Genomic DNA, 20,030 nt, shown 5'->3' with positions numbered 1-20,030 from the left:
TTCACTTTGCAGTAAGAAGAGAACAAAACAAATTGAACTGAAATGTGTTCGTTTTAAAAATCACCAGTGCGCAGTGAACAGTTTTATTGGTATGAAACTGGAATGACACTTCCAAAGTTGAATAAACCCTAAGCACGTTTACATGTGTGAAGTGCAACCATGTGTGACTTCAAACAAACTCTGCTGGTTATGAGAGAAAACTTCATATTTCATTCTTTAGAAAATATTTCTTAACTTTTCTTCCCATTGTTGCCGCTGGGGGCCAGGAGGGAAGCAAAGAGGTAAGAGGTGTTTTACAAAAGACAACTTTTAGGTTCATTTTGACTTCTCACTGTACCTGAATAATAAGAATATGATGAAAATTGTAAAACAAATTGCTTAGCTGGCTTTTCTGATTATGATGTGATTCTTTGCATAACATTTGTAGCAACCATAGCTTAACAGCTGAAAACATAGCAAATATTATCTTTGTATAAGGCCTAACATTGGTAAAAGTGGAAGGGATGGGAATTATACCCTATGTCCATTCTCTTTTTACTTAGATTTTTTCTCCTTAATAACTTTCCTACACAGTATTTGCTAAGTATAAAACAACATAAACTCAGAGTACAACACCTTCTAGAGAATAATAATATGTCAAATTGTACCTTATTTCTCCAATGGTCTCACTGGCCAGCACTGACCTCACAGAAGCAGGGAACGGGCAAAACACCTAATAAAAATTTAAAAAGAATAATTTAAAAATTATATTTGTTGCAATAAACTTAAGACCTACAGAGACAAAAAATGAACTGGAATTTCCCTTCACTTTTATGGAAATATATCAGAAATAATGGAGAGTTATCTGGGTTTTGTGGCACTACTACACAGAGAGTAGAAACAATCGCCATGGGTCTACAAGGGTAAACCAGTAAACTATCCAAAATGCAGGAGAGACAACTGTGACAAGAAGCCGTTTATTTTTGATTTTTTGTAAAGTTTTTTTGGGGAAGAAGAGTGAACTGCACAGAGGAAATGTTATTTATAAAAACAACTTGATTTTACAAATCTCATTAATAAAAACTCAAACACCTCAGAGTGGTGAGAAATTCCATTTTGTCAAATAGTTATTGCCACTACTGGTTTTTCATTAAAAAAACATAACTATGAATTGAAAACCAGGACACAGAAGCATGGGAAAGAATTAGGATGGGATTAGGGCCTGTTATTGAAATCTTCAGTTCATTCTCCATCCAGGTGTACAGCATTTTCCTCACTGAAGGAGAACCTTTCTCATGTTGTAATATTTGAAAGTGCAGGATCATTACTGAAGAAATCCTGTGGTTTTGTGAGGGCTGTGGGACCAGGCTATGAAAAGAGAGCTCTAAATGAAAAAATAAATTAAAAAAAAAGAAGTCAGAAAAGACCTGGTCTATTGAAGCGAATGACAGAAGCCCTATAGGATTTTGAACACATTACTAATAGTGTTTTAAAATGCTCTTACACTATTATGATGTATCGGAAACCTGTATTCCTTACCCTCACTCTAAATTCTCACTGGCCTTCTTTGGGACACCTGAAGATTAAACTAGACCTCGTGCATTCCTAACAAGTTATTTGCCTGGATACAGGAAGTGGTGGTGGAATACTGACTTATGCACTGTTTTGCTCAAAACAGTGTTCCCAAAGAAATGAGTACACAAATAAAGGGAGAAGGTGCTGCACAGAAACACAGATTCAGAAAGTCATAAACAAACAAACAAACAAACAAACAAACTAGAAGCCACACAGAAATATTTTTCAGTTTTTCCTGTACCAGTGCTAACTGTCTCCCTTTTAAACAAGAAGAATTTGAGACACATCAATGAGAAAATTTGATGTGAGATTCCAATTTGACACTGAAAATCTGGAAATTTCAGTGAGGAAAATTTGATACTGAAGCCTATTTACAATCTACCAAAACTAACCTAAAACAAGAGTAAATGATTTAATTGTTGAAGCCAAAGGACAAGGTGATTCAGCCTGATATCCTTGTATTAGGCACCTTATAGCAAAGGGCAAGCTATGTGGTTCCATGCAAGGGTAACTGCTGAAAAAATAGCACCTGTGCTTATGCACATCAAGGAAACACAATGGTATTTTCAGTCATTAAATGCTCAGATTCAGAGTTTTAGTCATCAACACTTCCACAGTAAACAGTGCATCAGGCATGGAGGTGTTTGCTGAAGGCAGTGGGAGGGGTGGGGAAATGGTCTCCTGGATAACAACCCTCAGATAGCTATTGTTCCAGCTTCCAGCAACTGCAGGCTATTTATGATTAGATGTTGATAAACTAAATGTAGATGCCTAAAATAATGACTTTAACCCACAATCACTTGCAGTAAAAGAGGAAGTGTGTTAATGACCTTAGAATAATGAAGTTGTTACCACAAAAATACTTACTAATAGGACTGCAAGTCTAATAGTCTTCACTCTATTCACAAGGGAGCTTTATTTACCAGAGACCAAACTAGGGCTTGGCTTAGGATTTTATTATCGTGGAAAGCGATTCAGCAAGCACATAGGGTCAGGAACCAGTTTCACATCACATCCACAATAAACTGTACCACAAAACACATCATCTGGCTTTAACTGAGATCCTGAAATTAGTTTAATCAATAGGCAATGTGACTTAGTGCTGCAGTGTGAGTCTTTCTGTGTGACTAAACAGTGAATTAAAAAATGGTTTGCTTCTGAAAAGACATCACTTATGGTCACCCATAAAAATATTGCTGCTTTTCAGCTACACAAGCCCATGCTGAAAAAAAAAGACATAGCTAATAATGAAAAGATTAATTTCTTATATTTTTAAGGATTTCTTCAGTTTGTGTGCAGTATGTCAGAATGGGTTTACAACAATATACAAGACGGTAATGTGGTGGCAGGACAATGGTGGGCTAGGACAGTAACAGCTTAAACATTTCAGTTCGTTGTTCTCAGAAAATAAGGGACCACAGTATCTGTGACAGTCAGCAAACTGCTGGAAGGCTTCAGAGGAATGAGAAAAACAGTAGAAAGTTTGTAACACTATCACTCTCTGTTTTCTCAACTGAATAGTGTAGGAGTATACTAAAAATATAGATCACTTAAATGATCTTTATTTTTTCACATCATATTGAATAACTACAATGTAAATTCCTATTGCTAAATTTTGTTATGAATCTAAACTTTCTTTTCCAGAGCAGCATCTACATTAACCACACAGACTTAAAAATCAAACGGGGTAGCTAAGATGATCATTATTAACCAAGCTTACATTTGTTGATCTGTACTGTTGCTGACTAGCAGGGGCTCCAATTTAGCAGCAACAGATCCCTTTGTCTGTGGTGATGGATCAAAGGTCAGACTAACTCCAACCATGTGGAGCCTAATGATAGCTAAGGGAGACCTATGATGAATATAAAAATAGAACTAAAGATAAAGGCTTTAATCACAAGTGACAAATGACATTTTTGATGTGTCAAGTTCAATATTAATTATTTTCAGCTGCTCTGCTTTTTCTTTTGTCTTAAGGAAACTACAGCAATCTGCTGACATGCCTGGAAAAGTTCAGGTGCAAAATGACCTCAGTTCAGTTTGCAGATTTACAGGAAACCATATAATATCCTTGGAGCATTTAAGTACTATGGCCTGTGGAAATACTGTGGCTTGTTAAAAAATATAAGTCAGGAAATAATACTGCTCTTTTCCCAGTTTTAGAATGAGCTAAATCTTCTTTACTGTGGACATGCAACAAACAAAACCATGGATAGTTATGTCCCAGCAGAGAATCAACAATTGTCTGGAGAAACAATCTCTATAAATAAATAAATTTTCAATAAGTTAAAAACATTAAGGTAATAGTAACTTCTTTTCCACTTTTCGAAATATGGAGTCCCTTCAATAACAGCCTGAGCCACCCATTCCCATACAAAAAAGACATATCTGTTTTATGAGATTTCTGCCACTTTATAAATCCATTGCCTACTCGAATGTTTTAGAAAACACCTTTTATTCATGGAAGAAAGCTAATTAGGCTGTAAAAATAAACATGTCCAGAAATCCTTCAATAAGTAGGAGGAAAAATTAACAACTGTAGTGGTTTAAAAGACAACTGAGGACTGTAACTTGACAGATCCTGAGCGAGAAGCTTTTCTTCCTTGGCCTTTAAACTGAAGAGTAAACATTTTATGGTCATTTAATAGAAACAATTATATTTAATCTGCTGACCACATGTGATGAACTAATAGCAAAATCAGTTAGGGAAGAACACTTGTACATTTCAAATACTGAATTATGTGTAGAATCAGTACAAGATTTCCCTAACTGAACACAAACCAACTCAAAAGATACAGTGATGAGCACAGGTGAACTCTGTAATCTTCCTTTGATTACTCACATGAGCTCGCTTAAATTATAAATATCTGAGATCACTGCTTATCCTGACTGCTGGAAATAACAATGGTATGAAACAGAAACACTCATAAAAAAAAAAAAAAAAAAGGAAAAAATGAAAGGAAAAAGAAAAAAAATGAAAAAAGAAAACACAAAAAAAAGAAGAAAAAGTTTTTAAAAGTGAGAAAAAGAAAAGTTTAAAAAGAACAACCTTAAATTTAAGCACAATTAGTTGAAGTTAGTTTTTTGGTAGAGATCTATCAGCAAAAGCACATGGCAGCACCATGAAAACCATTGCACTGGGGAAGAGGCCAAAACAGAGAATCATTCTGTTGATACATGGTCAAAATGAGACAAATGGAAGGCCCCAATGGGGCAGCCTGAAATGTATCTATTTATTTTCTTCTGCTAAAGAGGTATTATTTCTGGAGATAAGGAAGCATTTCATAAAACAGAAGAAAGAAGCCCAGTCGACCCAGTCCATCTATGTCACTGGGGAAATTTATTGCAATCCTTCATCTCAACCAATAGCTTCCAGCACTGGGATGCAGATGTTATCAATGAAAGGATGGAAACAGGAGATCCATATGAACATCTTTGAGCTATTAAGCAGAACGACTGTGTTTAAGCTCAAACTCTCTGCTTTCTGGCTAAGAGCTAAATGCCATCACTGCAGTGGCTAATGAAGTGGCAGACAGGGAAAAGAAGGATTTCTGGCATGCCAAGGCAGATGAAAGCAGCTGCACCACAGGATCAGAAGCAGCTGAAATCCAGTCTATCTGCTATCCAGCAAGGCCTGACAATCCCAGACTGCAAGATGTCCTTGTGAAGACAAGGAGCAACTAAGGGTACCCAGGAAAGCTGCACCAAAAGTCCATAAATAAAACAGTTATGTGAACACTAGTGGGCCTATGTCTTTTGCTACTGGACATTTTAGGTTGGGTTTGTTTTGGGGTTCCCTTTTATGAAGAGTTTATAAGTGGAGAAAATTAGATTAATAAATACCAGTGACTGTAGTGATATTTGTGAAAGTTAATGACTGAGGCTTCAGCTCCCTATTTATTACTTATTTATTACTACTGGACTAAATGGAAGTCCAGTACTTCTCATAGTCAATCAACTTCTGTCTAAAGGGGTTACACAGAAGTAAGGGAGATATGCCAGCTGATGAAAAGACACTCACAACACACTATTCTCAGGCTTACTACACTGATTGATTCCACCACTGACCTGAGAAAAACCTACATGTATTCACAACATGATAGGGTATAAATGTTTTCTTCATCTGTTTTCAAAAGCAACCAAAGTACATGATCTTTTTCTCAGTGGTGCCTGAATAGCATTCATGAAGAGAGTGCTTGGAGTTATGAACTGGCTGTAAATGACTCATCACGCTTTAGTGCATTAATGTATGCATGTTTTCAGGGACTGACCTTTGGACTGACCTGTCAGAGGTATAGCAAAGCCATCATCCACTGACAGGCCTTTACTGAGGGAGAAAAATCTTTGTAATAGCACAGAGGAATTTACTAATCTGACATCTAGTTTAGCAGATTAATCTTGGATTTTCTTTGATCATGCCTTGCAACAATGTGCAGCAAGTCAAACCAATCAACAATCATTAATTAAAAGAACAATGAAGAGGAGAGGCTATTTAGTTATGAATGGCACACACTGACTGAATATTATTAGTTCCCAGATGAAAGCAACGTTTCCTAAATGACACAGATCAGTACTAGATAAGCTTCAAGATAGCTGTGCAATGTAAGAGGGAACCCTGAAAGAATGCTATCAGAGTCTAAAGAAAAAAGCAAAATGAAACTAGAAAGCTGCCTTTGGGACTTGCATGAACCAAAGCCCTGCACTGGGATTCCTGCAATCATTATAAACATCAGAGCAAGCTCTGCAGCAGGCACTCATGCATTGCCTGCAAACACTAAGGCTTGAAAATTCTGGTCTCATAAAACAGGTAAATAAAGAACATTGTGACCCTATTAATCTGTCTCAGCCTTCCTTCATGATAGGTGATGTAGTACTGCTTGCTTATACAATAGGGGCTTATCTTGAATGCATAGACCCCGATGCTTAGCTGGTGTAACCTCATTTTTTTTATTGAAGTCAGGAGATTTAATATGTCTTTACACAACTAGAACTCTGACATGTTCTGACACTAAGTTTTTGATTTCTTGTATTATGTAATGCAGAAAGTTGAGAATTTTGTTGAAAACTCGTTACTCTCACAACAGCAGACTCAAAGTACTGCCTGGCTCTATCTTTGTGATTGTAAATCAGGTCTATGTTCCTACCTGTATGACATTATAAGGAATGACTAAGCTTTAATTATTCTGGGAAATGAAGTGAATATAAAACAAAAGTGAAATGCTTAAGGGCACTTTGTTTTAATAGAAAAAGTATAAGGAAGTTACAGGCATGTACCAGCTTAAAACTTTATTACCTAAATAATTGCATAATTATACACTGGGAAAATTGTTTGATGCAAAAAAAAATACTCTTTAATGTTTGCACAGTTTCTTGTGCTGTTCTAATATTGAATGGGATATTTATGGCCAAACTTAAGCAGATCTCATAGAAGTTCAAAGTACTTCTTATTAACAGTAATCAAGGTTTTCCTTAAAGCTCCTTGTCAACAAAGAGTGCAGAGGTGACTGGTGAATGCCTCCCAAGTGTTTAGAGCAATGAAGCAGCCTGGTAGGTGGGGGGCATTCTGGAACTGTCAAAATTGCTAGCCAAAACCCAAAGGCAGTAATGAGGCTAAGAAAGAGGAAATTTCTAATGGTTCACAGCTCTCCAGACAGCAGAGAAAGGGCTAATACAGCCAGTCATCTAACGAAAGCCAGCAATGAGAGACACATTTCAAAAACATGGCTATTTAAAATCCTAAAACCACACAGCAGATAGTTCACCAGCCACAATTTTCAAATAGTTTGGCATTTTTGAGACAGATTTGTTGCAACTTAAACAGAAGGTCTTGACTCTTTGTGTCAGACAGTAAGCAAGCTTGTTTCACCTGTGTTAGGCAGAAGATCCAAGCAGATGATACATACCTAAAAAATCTAAGAGTATTTGTCTAATTTTGATGCCATTTCTACAGCCATTCTGTGAAATGGGTAGAATGGCATTAACCTACATTTGTCCATGGTTCCTACATCCAAGTATGGCTTCCAGGTATAAGAAAATGGAAATAGATTTTTCTTTTAATGGGCCATAATTTGTTCTTTTTGATTTTTAATTCTTAAACTTGAAAAGTGAGTGCACATTTTCCCCTGCAGATACTTTCACGTGAAGCTGAGCCAGAGTGATCTTTACTCTGGATATATTAAAAAAATAGAAAAATCTCTGGCTTTCCTCTGGACTAAAAAAAAAAACAATCTGTTTTTCCCTTCCATTGTACTTTAGGAAAAAGTCACTAATGTGAGTTATAAGCTAAAAATCATCTCTGACCATAATCAGAGCAATTCTACTGCATCTATATTACAAAACCATCTCTTCATGTGGGACACCAGCTCATGTTTCCTAACGTTGATATCTAATTTTGAGTCCTGCACCTAATCATCAATAGAAAAGATAGAATATCTACTCAAAGACATGAAATGAGGAGCAGATCAGCTAAGGCAGACCTGTCTTTGGAGCTGTTAATGTACAAAGTAGCATCATATCCAGGTATTCTTGCATCTTCTTCCTCTTCTTCACAATCCCTAAATACCTTTTTGCATTTATTTGCAACTGGTCCAACTGAAAATAAGCTCTGGTTTGAAACCAGGTGAAAGTGCAAATGCATATTCTTAGCTCCAGAGCAGAATACTAAAATCTGGTATTCTTGATGCCTGAAGTGGCCACCTAAAAACAGAGACTAGACAGGAATAAAGGAATAAAGGTAAGTATTTATTCAAAGGGCCTTCAAAGGTACACCTGAGAGGCTACTGCCAAGATGGACCCTAAGTTGGATGGCAGGTCACGAGATCTTCACACTTTTATAAGCTTAGTTCATTTGCATATCTGGGTTAATTCTCCAATTAAAGCTTCAGTTAATGATGTAATTTCCCCAAGCTTGCTCCCCCTTTAGAGGTTTTTGGTTTATACTTTTTGGGCCTAGGATGGACTGGGTGTCCCTGAAGAGCAGGCCTGGAGAGGCTTTGTCATGTCTACCTAGCATGAGAGAGCAGAAATTAACAGGCTACAAGAAACTTCAGAGTTACACACTAGGCAGTACAGGATTTGAAAAATATCATAGTTAAAACCTAAGGCATCATCCTGAATACTCTTTACCATAAATCAATCAGGGTAAAAAGAATGTGTTTATGCCTGGAAAGTGATTTCCTAAGAAAAGTTTATTTCCTACAGGAATCAAGCGGTACAGAAGTCAAGCAGCAAACTGTGCAGTTTGCTACTTGCCTTTGAGATCACTGCCAAGTACAGTCCGAAGCATAAAAGGACAAAGTTGATATACGCAGGTGAGATGAAAGAGCAGAACTGCAGACTAGGATGTATTTATGGCTGTAGAACACAGATTTCTGCCGTGGAGATCATCTATAGCACATCTACCCTATTAGTTTCCTGCACAAGGTACAAGAAAGTAGAGGTACTGAATGAGATTGCTGTGATTGCAGCTGACTTCAATGTGCCAAACCTGAGAGACAGTTCTCTTCTAAATCCAGCTGTGGGTCTGGCTGCACCTTGCTGCTTCTCCTATGGCTAACACAGAGCACAACTGGAGAATGGGAAAGTTTTTGTGGTCTGGCAAGCAGCTGTAATTCCATGAACATTCCTCTACACCTGAAACTATAATTGTTGACTCTTAAAAAAATTAATTTCATTTTTTGCTAGACTATCTGTAAGAGACCTTTCCTAATACAAGATTTTTCATCCATATGAAGGTCCAGGCTAATTTCTTTCATGTGAAGATTTACCTTTATTCACTGACAATAAATAGTTGTATTTCAATGAATTCACACAGGGTAATTTTTTATCCAGACTCAACCTGCAAGAGTTAAAATTTGTCCCCATTGGAACTCTATTTTTACTTCCTAAACTGCACTTTGAGTAAAGTTTAATAATACATGTTCGCCTGAAATTCAGCAGCCACTGTTATGAAAACCATTTTTATATGTTGGAAGCTTCCTGTAAATAGTCTGTATTTTTTTTGTGGAACTAGATATACTAAATACCACAGTTCTGAAATTCTGAAACTGAAATGGATTGGGAGATCATTAACTCTGCTTGCAAGGAAGATGCCTGTGAGGGTTCTCAAGCTCAGAAATAAATCTTGAAGATGACACCTGATACGCATCTTTCAGTAAATGCTATTCAAAGAAGCAAAACTAATACTTAAGACAGAAAAAAGGCACATTTCTCTAAGTTACTTAGCAATTTCTTCAACCACCCCAGCAGTGTTTGTAGAATATCATCAGAGATGTAACTCATAATGTAGCTAGAAAAACAGTATCAGTTCTCTGAGGAGAAGTAAGGGAAGTTATTAAGATCAGCTGGAATGAGAGCAATTGGAGAGTAAGGCAGCAAATAGATTTAGGACTCAAAAGCATATAAGAAGCTAATATATCCTAATGCAGAAAGATTTTCATCAGTCTTAGCTGGAGAAGTCTAAATTGCACATAGCAATGACGCATTTTTCAAATGATCCTAAATGAGGGCTTCTAGAACTTCTCTATGACACCATGTGGACATAAAGTCCACTGCACCATGAAGACAAAATATATTATTGTATTGCTCGATACAACATGAAAGCAGCTCTAATCTTTTAGTAAAAGAAGTCATAATGAAGCTTGTTCAGTAGAAGGGATGTTTAATTGGATACGTGAGACCTTCAGATAAGAAACTTTTAAATCAAATTATGCAGAATATTAGACCCAGGATAATGCAAATCAACGTTATTTCTTGAAGGACGAGAAATAGATATTTTGAAGAGGAAGGACAATGTGAAGCACTTGCTCTCTCCCCTTGACCAAAAGGATATTAGAAAAAGCTGCAGCCTTTATGTTTAGGGCAATGAAAGCTTTTTCTTGCTCCCTGAGGAAGAATAAGGGTTTCAAATTTAGGAAGGCAGGAAAGGAAAGGAAAAAAGAAATCTTAAAATGCAGCACTGCAAATACAGGGAAAGATTTATTTAACATGGTGCCTCTAGCACCCAGGTTCTGGGCTTGACAAATGAAGGCATCCTTCCAGTCCTATGTCCCTAGCTGCTACAGAATGTTCGTTTGCAAAAATAAAATTGCTGCTGCAGAAACACGTGAGCCTATGAAGTTGCTAAGGGACCTGTAGAAGCTTGGTTCCAGTGTTAAAATTATGTAATACAGAGTTGACTTCGAAAATATTTATCACATGATTGTGAAATCTATCACATGGATCTTAACTCTGCATTCAATTACATAGTGTATGAGCCTGAAAAAGCTTGTAAAAAAAACAAATTTCTGACATTATCCAGCAAAACAATATATTCATTTTCAAATAAACGAAAAGGACAAAAAGCAAAAACCTGATTTTGTGTTTACAGCTAATGTAGCAGAAGTCCTTCACATCATACATGCACACTCAATGTGAAATGAAAAATCACAAATCTTATGGCAATTTATCATCTGCCTGCTTTGCATAAAAAAACTAATTGCCTCTCCCCAGCAGCTTGGCCTGGCCAATGATATTGGGCAGGAAAAATCTTTTTGGTACAGTTGGGCATGTATCCCCACTGAGTTTACATGGAAACCCTACAGTACAGTATGTTCAGGTGCCTAGGGTCTCTCAGTAAAAAAAACCAAACCAAAACATGAAACAGTGTCTATTTTAATCTCTAAACCATGTAGCTATGAAATCAAAATGAAATAATTTCATTGTGTGTGAAACTGTCCCGGTGAAAGAGACTGTAGAGTGGATAGCAATCTGAGGTGCAATTTTCCATTGCATATGTTTTTCAAAGATAAACATCTGATGAGAACAGTTTGCTGTTAGTAAGTGAAAATAAGAACCAGAACTAATAGAGTAACTGCCAGCAGCTTCCAGATCATTAACTATTGTTTATTTCTCCTCATGTTCAGACATCAGACTGTAGTGATGGAAGATACAGTCATTAATTTGGGAGTCATTTCAAGATGTTCCCATAAACACTGAATCAGGATACTGGCAAGCTGCCTATGAAAACTTGCTGCCAAGAACTTTTTTTTTTCTTTTTTTGAGTAGTGATTTTTATTGTTGCCATTATTTTCTGCTTTCTAGTCACTGCAATAGACCAACTATGGGTAGATCATCAGAGTTGATACAAAGACTGACTTTTTATACTTTGTTCTGCAGTTACAGATGGTTTTTGCCTTTATTATGAAAAAACCCTCTAAAAAGTTGCATCATAAAGCATCAATTATTCTGTTCCTGACCTCTCTCATGGCAGCCAAAAAGGAAAAATGTGTTTTTCCTTACTTAACAGATGCCTATTAAAATGACAGGTGAGTTGTCTGAAATAATTAATCTGCAAGATTTCACAGAAAGTATGTCTGTCCTCCCTCACAATCACATGTTTACAGAGTCTCTCCTACTTTAAAAAATAATTTAAAAAAATAAATCAAATAATTTTTCTCTCTGACAATATTTGAGTAGGAAAACAGTGAAAACGCAATAATATAATGAGAAATTTCTGCAAACAACATCCTAAGCATGAACTACTAATAGGATCATAAAGGATACATTTGAAATATAGGAGCTCCATATTCTTATATATACATATATATATACTCTCCTGGACAAGGGCAGAGTAAATGGCAGAACTGTCACTGTTCAGGACTAAAATATTTCATACTCCTGAGAGCCTGAATGCTAGCCAGAATTTTTAGTTTTCATGATTATTATGTAACAGTTAGCTGGTGCATGAAAGCATCAGAAAACCAAGAATTTATTCTGAATCTTGCTACAGTTGCACGGATGTCACATTTAGTGCATCATGAAGCTATTGCTAATTGATGCACATGGTGACAGGCAAAAGCAAACCTTAATAACAGCTTGTAGACTCTCCTGAAGAACAAAAAAATTTGAACAAATTATTTGAAGTTTACAAGTTTACACAATAATTTTATGGCACCATGGATTATTTCAAACACTGGGCATCACTGTCAAAGGGAACATCTGATATGTGTTTTTTGTCTAGCCAGAGGAGGGATAATTAAGATAAATCCAGACTTCTACTGCTGAGTTAAAGACTCTTATAGTATATATCACACAGTCTCAAGGAAGTCAAAGTTGATGGCTTTAAATGCCAAACAATTATTTCTTTTTGCTGATTTAGGAATAATCAAGAACAACAATCCTCTAGTGTTCTTTTGGCCTGGACATAACAGAATAAAATGTGAAACAGTAATACAAGACAGATCAAATAAACTCCTTTATAATATTGTCATTAATTTTAGATTTCCTTCATAAAACCATAGTTATGTCTTCAGTCTATTTCTGGATCAATAAACAAAGAAGAAACCAAGTTTCTGATCTGATAACTGTGTTTTTATTGAAAAAGCATGAATTAGAAAAGAGAAACCTTTAAATACTTAAAAACGCCCTAGGTTAGGAATGTCCAGCCCTATTAATCCTACATGCCACATCCTAAACCCCAAGAACTTTACATAATATGTACTTCATACCACAAAGAACTCGGTGGATAAGGAACTCAAGGAGCTGTTCCTGTGCCAGAAACAACACTGCTTCCGCCACAATTCCTCCATTTCACTGCAGGATGGGAATGAGCTAAAGCACAAGTAGGCTCAAGTGTGTCTTAGATGTACCACCCTGAGCAGGTCAGGATGAACACTTCCTCAGGCACTAGGTCCAGAAGAGGCAGCCACTCAGCCCACAGGGTGATTGCACCCCACAGCAGCCTGGAGCTGGCAGGCACTCTGTAGCCGGCTGAGAGTAAGCTCCATCTCAAGAAGTGTTCAAAAGGTTGCCCTATTTTCCCTCCTAGGCTTCCTTTAAAAAGGGATTTGCTTTCAGGAACACAAAAGACTTTGAAGAATGATCTTGAAGCTGTGGTCAAACTAATTAAAGGCCGTTTAACTGTGAACAAGAATAACACAGCTTGACCACATTAATGGCACCTATTCCTCTGGTTCTCCCATAATTTCCCCTGTCATTAGTCTTAAGAGGTGCTCCTTGTGTGAGTTACTGTCATGGGTTAGCTAGCATAGTCTCGGAAGCGATGTTCTCACAAAGGGGTGCTTACAGCTTTCCCCATGGCCTGACAGAACCTATCAGCTGGCCAGTTTGAATATGGACAGTTCTTTAAGCCACTTAAAATTGTGACCGCCTCTGTGATCAACACTTAAGAATAGACAAACCCCCCACAGCTCACTCTCTCTCGTTTCCGGCGCTGGGACAGGTGGCTGCAGGCCCCGTGCGGGGGCCAGCGGGCCCGGCCAGGCCCTGCTCAGGCCAGGCCAGGCTGGGCCACAGCCATCCTGGAGCCGATGGGCCCTGTTCCACCCATGGAACCCTCCCCACTGCCTTGCCATGGGCAGCTGGAGCGGCTCGGCTCCCCCCCCCTCCACTGCGATAAGCCATATTCCAGCTGCAAGGCTGAGGTGAGATTAACCCTTTTAGTGCTGTGAAGAGCTGAAAACCTGAGGGAAGAGAGAGAGGAGATGCTTAAAGCTGAAATTCTGTTGCGAAGCTATGATATATCAGAGTATCCCGTTGTAATTTCATGAAGATATGGGGGGTGGAGTGTTCAACTTGTGAGCAAAAGCACCTGCACTGAGATAGGCAGACGCTGACGCAGCTGTAATTTCTTGAGAATTTTGGACAGAGAGAGATTGAAACGATGAGGACTTTTGCTCCAAATGGGAAAGGAGAAAACCTCAGTTCCTAGAGATGCTCCCAGAGATAGTCCTAAAGATGAAGATGAGGAAGACTCTTTGCTCCCAGGGAAGGAGAAGGGCCTCTGTTCTTAGAGATTAAATGCTCCCAGAGATGGGTGAAGAAAACTTTTGTTTCTGAACGGCTCAACCTTAAAACTGTACCCCAAAAAACTTCAAGAGTGGACCCTCGAAAGCAGTTGTGGGAAAAGCTGCAAGTCAGGAGAAGGGACTCACATGCGAGCAGAGAGACTCCTCTTCCTAAATGGACTGAACAATATTTGGAAGTGGGCGGCTGTCTCGTTGTGATAATGTGTTCATAGCACAAGCAAGAAGAGACTTCTCTTTCTAAATGGACTGAACAAGGTTATTATGGAAGTGGTAAACAGTAATGAGTATTTTGGGCCAAACCACTACCCTAAATTGGTGTTTCTGCCCGGTTACAGAACCAAACCTGCTACAGTTACAAAAAAGAATTTGCAGCCCTAACTGATCCTGCATCATTACAGGCTACCACACGTATCAGGCTCCAGTCCAGACTCAGAATGGGAGACAGGAAGGTCTGAAGGAAAATATACAGCCCACCAGGGCACTTGAAGAATGGGTACACAATGAACAGAAATGCATTAAGCCCAGCACAGCAAGAACAAACTCAATGTGTCCATGCGTGAGGAGAAAGGGTGTTGCAGCAAAAATTAAGCTAGAAGATCCTGGTAGGATGTTGCTGTTTCCTAACATTTGTCTCTGAAAGATTTAAGCATCTTGCTATGTATCCAGAGGCATTAGTTTAATACTTGCTCAGAACTTTGTCTGAACCTTCCTACTGCTGACCCAAGTAGGGAGCATAGGGCTTGTTGGTATCGTAATACAGACATACATTCCTGTATGAAATTATCTGCAGAAACTGAGGTAGCTTAGCCATGGCAGGCTACCAGATTACAGAAACTTAGACAAAACTTGGCTTGCAAACCTTTTGTGAGTAATTAACCTACTACCACACTTCTGGTTTTCTAAGCTGTTAGTCAAGATTATAGGAGTGTGAAAATAAAGAATCTTTATAAAATGTCCAGAAATTCAGTGAAGTTCTTATTTTATCACTACTTGCTAAAAAGAAGCCAAAGTCATGACAGGTGAAACCAATGCTAATGTTTAACCTGAAATACAGAAAGGAATAAAATCCAGATTTATCTCATCTTCTATTTTTTTCCAAAGAATCTTCTGCAAGAGCTCTCCAGCAGACAGTATGTAAGACATGCATAGCAACAGAAATACAACAATCATAACACACTGGTCCAGCAGAGCTGTCTGATCATGTCTGGAAATGACCACTTTTAGCTGGCAGGAAGACCTTTAAACACAATACAAAGTGATTATTTTTATTATGGAATTAGTTATACCAGCAAATGGTCAGAAGCAGCTATTAGCACCTCAGCTTTCTTATGTAACTTTGCTTTCTCAAGTGTATTATCACATTCTTTTTAGTAGTCTTCTATCATAGGACATACAAACAGATTACACTTCCCAACGACTTCAAGTTTGCTGCTGTAGTATTTATGAAGACTTTCTGAAGAATACAAATAATGAGTACGGACATTCTTTCAATCATTATTCTGAGATCTACAGGAGATAAATGGTTTTAATGAAGTTCTCCAAACCACCTTCTAGTATTAACTACTGGCCTCAGAGGAATGCACTGAAAATTATTTGCCACAAATATTTATCTTTATAGCCCATCCTAATTGGTACCAACCTAAATGTTTGCCGCAGATTTCTTACAAGAAAAGGACAAGCAGATCACAGAATTTGCCAATACTGTTTAAAAACAAAGCAACTTTGAACAGATGGAGTTTACAAGAAAACTTAAATTAAGCAAGATAAAGCTTAAATATATAGACCTACACCTTTGCCAAGCATCCAGAATTACAGTAATTTTTGTAGAAAAATATTTGGAAGTTACTGGGGTTACTGGGCTTACTTTTGAAACTATTTTGGTTTTGCTTTTCATTTGAATTCAATTCTGAAATGAAGTTAAAATCTCAAAGGATGTTTTGAATTTGTATGAAGTTAAGCATTTCATGGACATATTATGCCCACAGCAAATTTCAGAGTTAATTCTGATGGAAAAAAACTGATTCTGAGAAGAGAAATTGCTCAGGATTTGTAAGAAAGAAATAAGAAAAAAAAAATTCTTGAATTTTACTTGCAAATCAATTGTAAATATGTGACCAATTGCACATGAGTTACTTATAATATTTTTTTTCTCTTAGTAAGCCTTAATTCCCATTTAATTAATAAAATTTTATATATTTTTCATTTACACACACATAGATCTCAACTGTATATATAAATGCAGACATATATACACACACCACCATATTTTATGCATCCTGATACAATTAAATGTGAGTATTGTTTGACTATGATGCAAAAACAAATAAGATAATTTAGGATCTTATGATAAGGCTTCCATTCTATTGCAAGCATGGCCTTTTTTTCTTTTATTTCTTTGGTTGATTGGGGATTTTTTCACCTTTTCCTTTTCTCTCTAGAATTCTGGGATTTTCCTTTTGACACAGCTACAACTTTGGATGTGAATATCCTTTTTATTTCCACAATCAGATCAGACTTGAATGCTTTCAAATTTCCTCAAGTTTTCGAATAACAGACATTTTTATTGAGGGGTTTTTGTTTTTGTTTTTGTTTTTGGTCTAACTTTCTACTTTGCTTCCCATTGAGGAATCGGAATTCCTTCTTAATTTAAGCCCTTCACAAATTATGGTTATCCTAAAATACAACTAAATCCACGCTGCATGATGTGATTTCAGTACCTTTTTTCCCCTTCTGCTGCAGTGCAAGTCAGAAAGCAGAAAAAGCCGTTTCCTTCTAACAACAAACAGTTCAACAATGCAATTCATCTTTTTTAATGTCTTTTCTTTTTTTGCCTAGAACTCTGTCCAGACTAGTTTTCTCCATTCAAGGTGAAATTTAGAAGCCAAGAAGTAATCTTTTCCATTGAAAACTGTCCTTGAACTTTTTGTAATTGAACTTCAGGTCTAAAATAGGAAAAAAAATTCCAAAAGGAAGAAAGGACACTTTTTTAAAGTCTGAACATAAAAACAACTCCCTCTACACATTGCATTAATTGTCCAGTTCTCAGGAGAAAAATATAAGCTATACAGAGAGATGCAATATCTAAAGACTTTCAAAAAAAAGTATCTGGAGCAGTGCCGTTACAATAATCAAAAGAAAAAATTACTCAACTAAACATATTTTATAACATAGCTAATGACAAATACAGTAGAAATAAACAAGCTGCCAGTACTGCTTAATCAGAAACACACTGTGCAGTACCCGGTAGGATTTTAACATATTTATTAGAGGAAAACTTTTAGGTTAACCTAAAAATCCTCAGAGGCAGCACTATCCCCTAAAGGTTTTATGTTATTGTCTTCTCATTATAGTTCTTCATTAGCCTATAAGAGCTCCCAAGGCACTAAATACCTAAAGAAAATCAGCATAGAAAAATAAGAAACCGTGTAGTAATGGAATCCAAGTTGTGGATGCAATGCTCAAATTAAAGAAAATGAGAAGAATTTGGAGGAGTCATTCAACTCCAACAATACCAGTCACTGTTGAATTTCAGCATATTTATCTGTAGTATCTACCTCTGGTGGCATGGCTCTTCAACACCATATACACAGCACCATGTTGTTGATTTTAGGTTTCATCCAGGGGTATTTTCTTTTAGTGTATGAACTTTAGTTTTCCAGATCCTTTTCAGAAAACCTTCAGTGGAGGCTGAGAGAATTCAACAGGCTCTTCCCACTGCATTCTTAAGCTCAGTCAACTATGATGGAAGACAAGTCTTTCTGCAAAAAGACTTTTACAATTGTCATTTGACACATTACCAATAACACTGAGATATTTACTTTCCTTTGGTAAGATGACTGTTCTGAACACTATTAGCTGATTATTCAACAAGGAGAAATTTGTGACTAAAGAAAGAGACTCAGAAGAAGAGATATTCTTTTAATTGCCTTTTCATATCTATTGATAAATTACAGGGATTTTTTCTCATTCAAAGCAACACAAGTTACATGCCACATCAGGAATGAGAGTTTACTTCAAAATATTCTGTGTATGACAAACACTTAGAAGGACCTGTCTTCAAGTCAGCTTGCTTCATGCTGTTTCAGCATCAGGGCAAAAGAAGTGTCATTTTGTGTTTCTTGTTTGTGCAATACATATCCTTTTTGACGTAGTGACAATACTGTGAGCTAACTGAAAGCTCCCTGGATTCTGCATTCCACTCCTTGGAAAAAGTCAGAGAAAAAGCTAACAACACTTAAATGTATCAAGAGAAGAACAGCTCCATTCCTCTTTTGACCTTGTGAAAGGACAGAATGGCTATAAATTGCCAGATATGTACCCTATTTTCAATTAAAATAAAATCATTCTGTGGTTCAGAAATAAATATTTCTGTATTTCTTGATACAAATGTAAAGAATAAAAATCAATATTCATTGATTTATAGCAGTCTGCTCTTGAAGAAATTTTGAAAAAGATTCAGTAAAATGAGTGAAGTAATCCTAAATCACTAACAAAAATAATTTGTTATCTTTCTAAAACTTCAGAATTTTTAACCTGGCTTATGAAAAAAACCTCCAAAATATTTCATAGCAAAGAGTTTCAGAGTATAAGCAATTCCACAGAAAAGATCAAGGAGTTTCTAGAAGAACTAATATATGGAACAATGCATTTCCATTTTATTTGGAATTTTACAAAAGAAATTGTTTGCAGACTTTTGCTGTTAAATTGTGACACAAAGTGTGAAACCATGTGCTGCCAGGACTTTTGAGCATCAACTTCAAAATTCAAATTGAGGTCCAAGTATTTGTCAAATTGGTTTCATAGGACCCAATTAAAACAAAAAAAAAAACCACAACACAATTTCTGTAGCTGCATTCCTCAAACCAGGAATAACACAAGCAATCAGGTGTCTTAGGGCCAACCCTACCCAGTTTATGTGGTGTCACAGCAACACCCACACACCAAAAAAATGACTGGTTTTAGTAAATTTTACTTAAAGTTTATCTATAAAGCACTTTCAGATTCCATGAAAACCATTTCTGTGGTACCACCAGACATCAGGAAAATCTTTTTCCCTTCATGTTAAGCCACCATAAGAGCCAATAATTCAGTCTCATATGAAATGCATTCAGATACAGTATTTGTGTCCTTGTTATGGCATATCCGAGTAGCTTAAGTGTATTAAACTCTGACTTAGCCCCTGCTCTTACACATTGGCATGAAAAAGGCAATTTTAACCAACGACATTGAAATATAGAAAATCCCAAAAACAGGAACAGCAACACACAGCATGAACTGTTACATAAATTTACCAGTAATATTTACTCCTTTCTCAAAGGAAGTTTTTCCCATGAAACCATAACTACTACTGTCTGAGCTTGAGAAAAAAGAATCACAAGAACCTTCTCAGCAACACAGGCAGGAATGAAATTGGGCAGCTCCAGATCTCAAGAGACAATATTTTATCTGAGGACTATATCAAGCCAAGAGCTCATCTCTTCCCAGAGAGGAGCTCTAATATATGTACCTAATCATGGTACTACAATACATTTTTGGAATTATCAAGAAAAAATACAATTCTATCAGGGTTAGACATAGTCAAGGTATTAATACTAGAGAGGGTAACTGCATGCCAGCAGTAGCATTTTGCCCCAAAATAGGCTCAGGTGCAAAGCTCTGTCTAATGTGGTA

General features: G+C 36.9%; 1 long non-coding RNA gene across 6 annotated transcripts in view; it reads right to left on the bottom strand.

Moving 5' to 3' along the window:
- Positions 1–20,030, bottom strand: part of LOC138107881 (uncharacterized) — a 372,717-nt gene that overhangs the window by 233,488 nt on the left and 119,199 nt on the right. For all 6 annotated transcript variants that reach the window (XR_011149750.1, XR_011149753.1, XR_011149752.1 and 3 more), the window contains exon 3: positions 648–712. This is a non-coding gene — a long non-coding RNA (uncharacterized lncRNA). The remainder of the gene's footprint in view (positions 1–647; positions 713–20,030) is intronic.

Source organism: Aphelocoma coerulescens, chromosome 3 (genome assembly GCF_041296385.1).
Source record: "Aphelocoma coerulescens isolate FSJ_1873_10779 chromosome 3, UR_Acoe_1.0, whole genome shotgun sequence".
Taxonomy (NCBI): Eukaryota; Metazoa; Chordata; class Aves; order Passeriformes; family Corvidae; genus Aphelocoma; species Aphelocoma coerulescens.
Note: the sequence above shows the minus strand (reverse complement) of the source record. Positions and strands in the feature narration are given on the sequence as shown.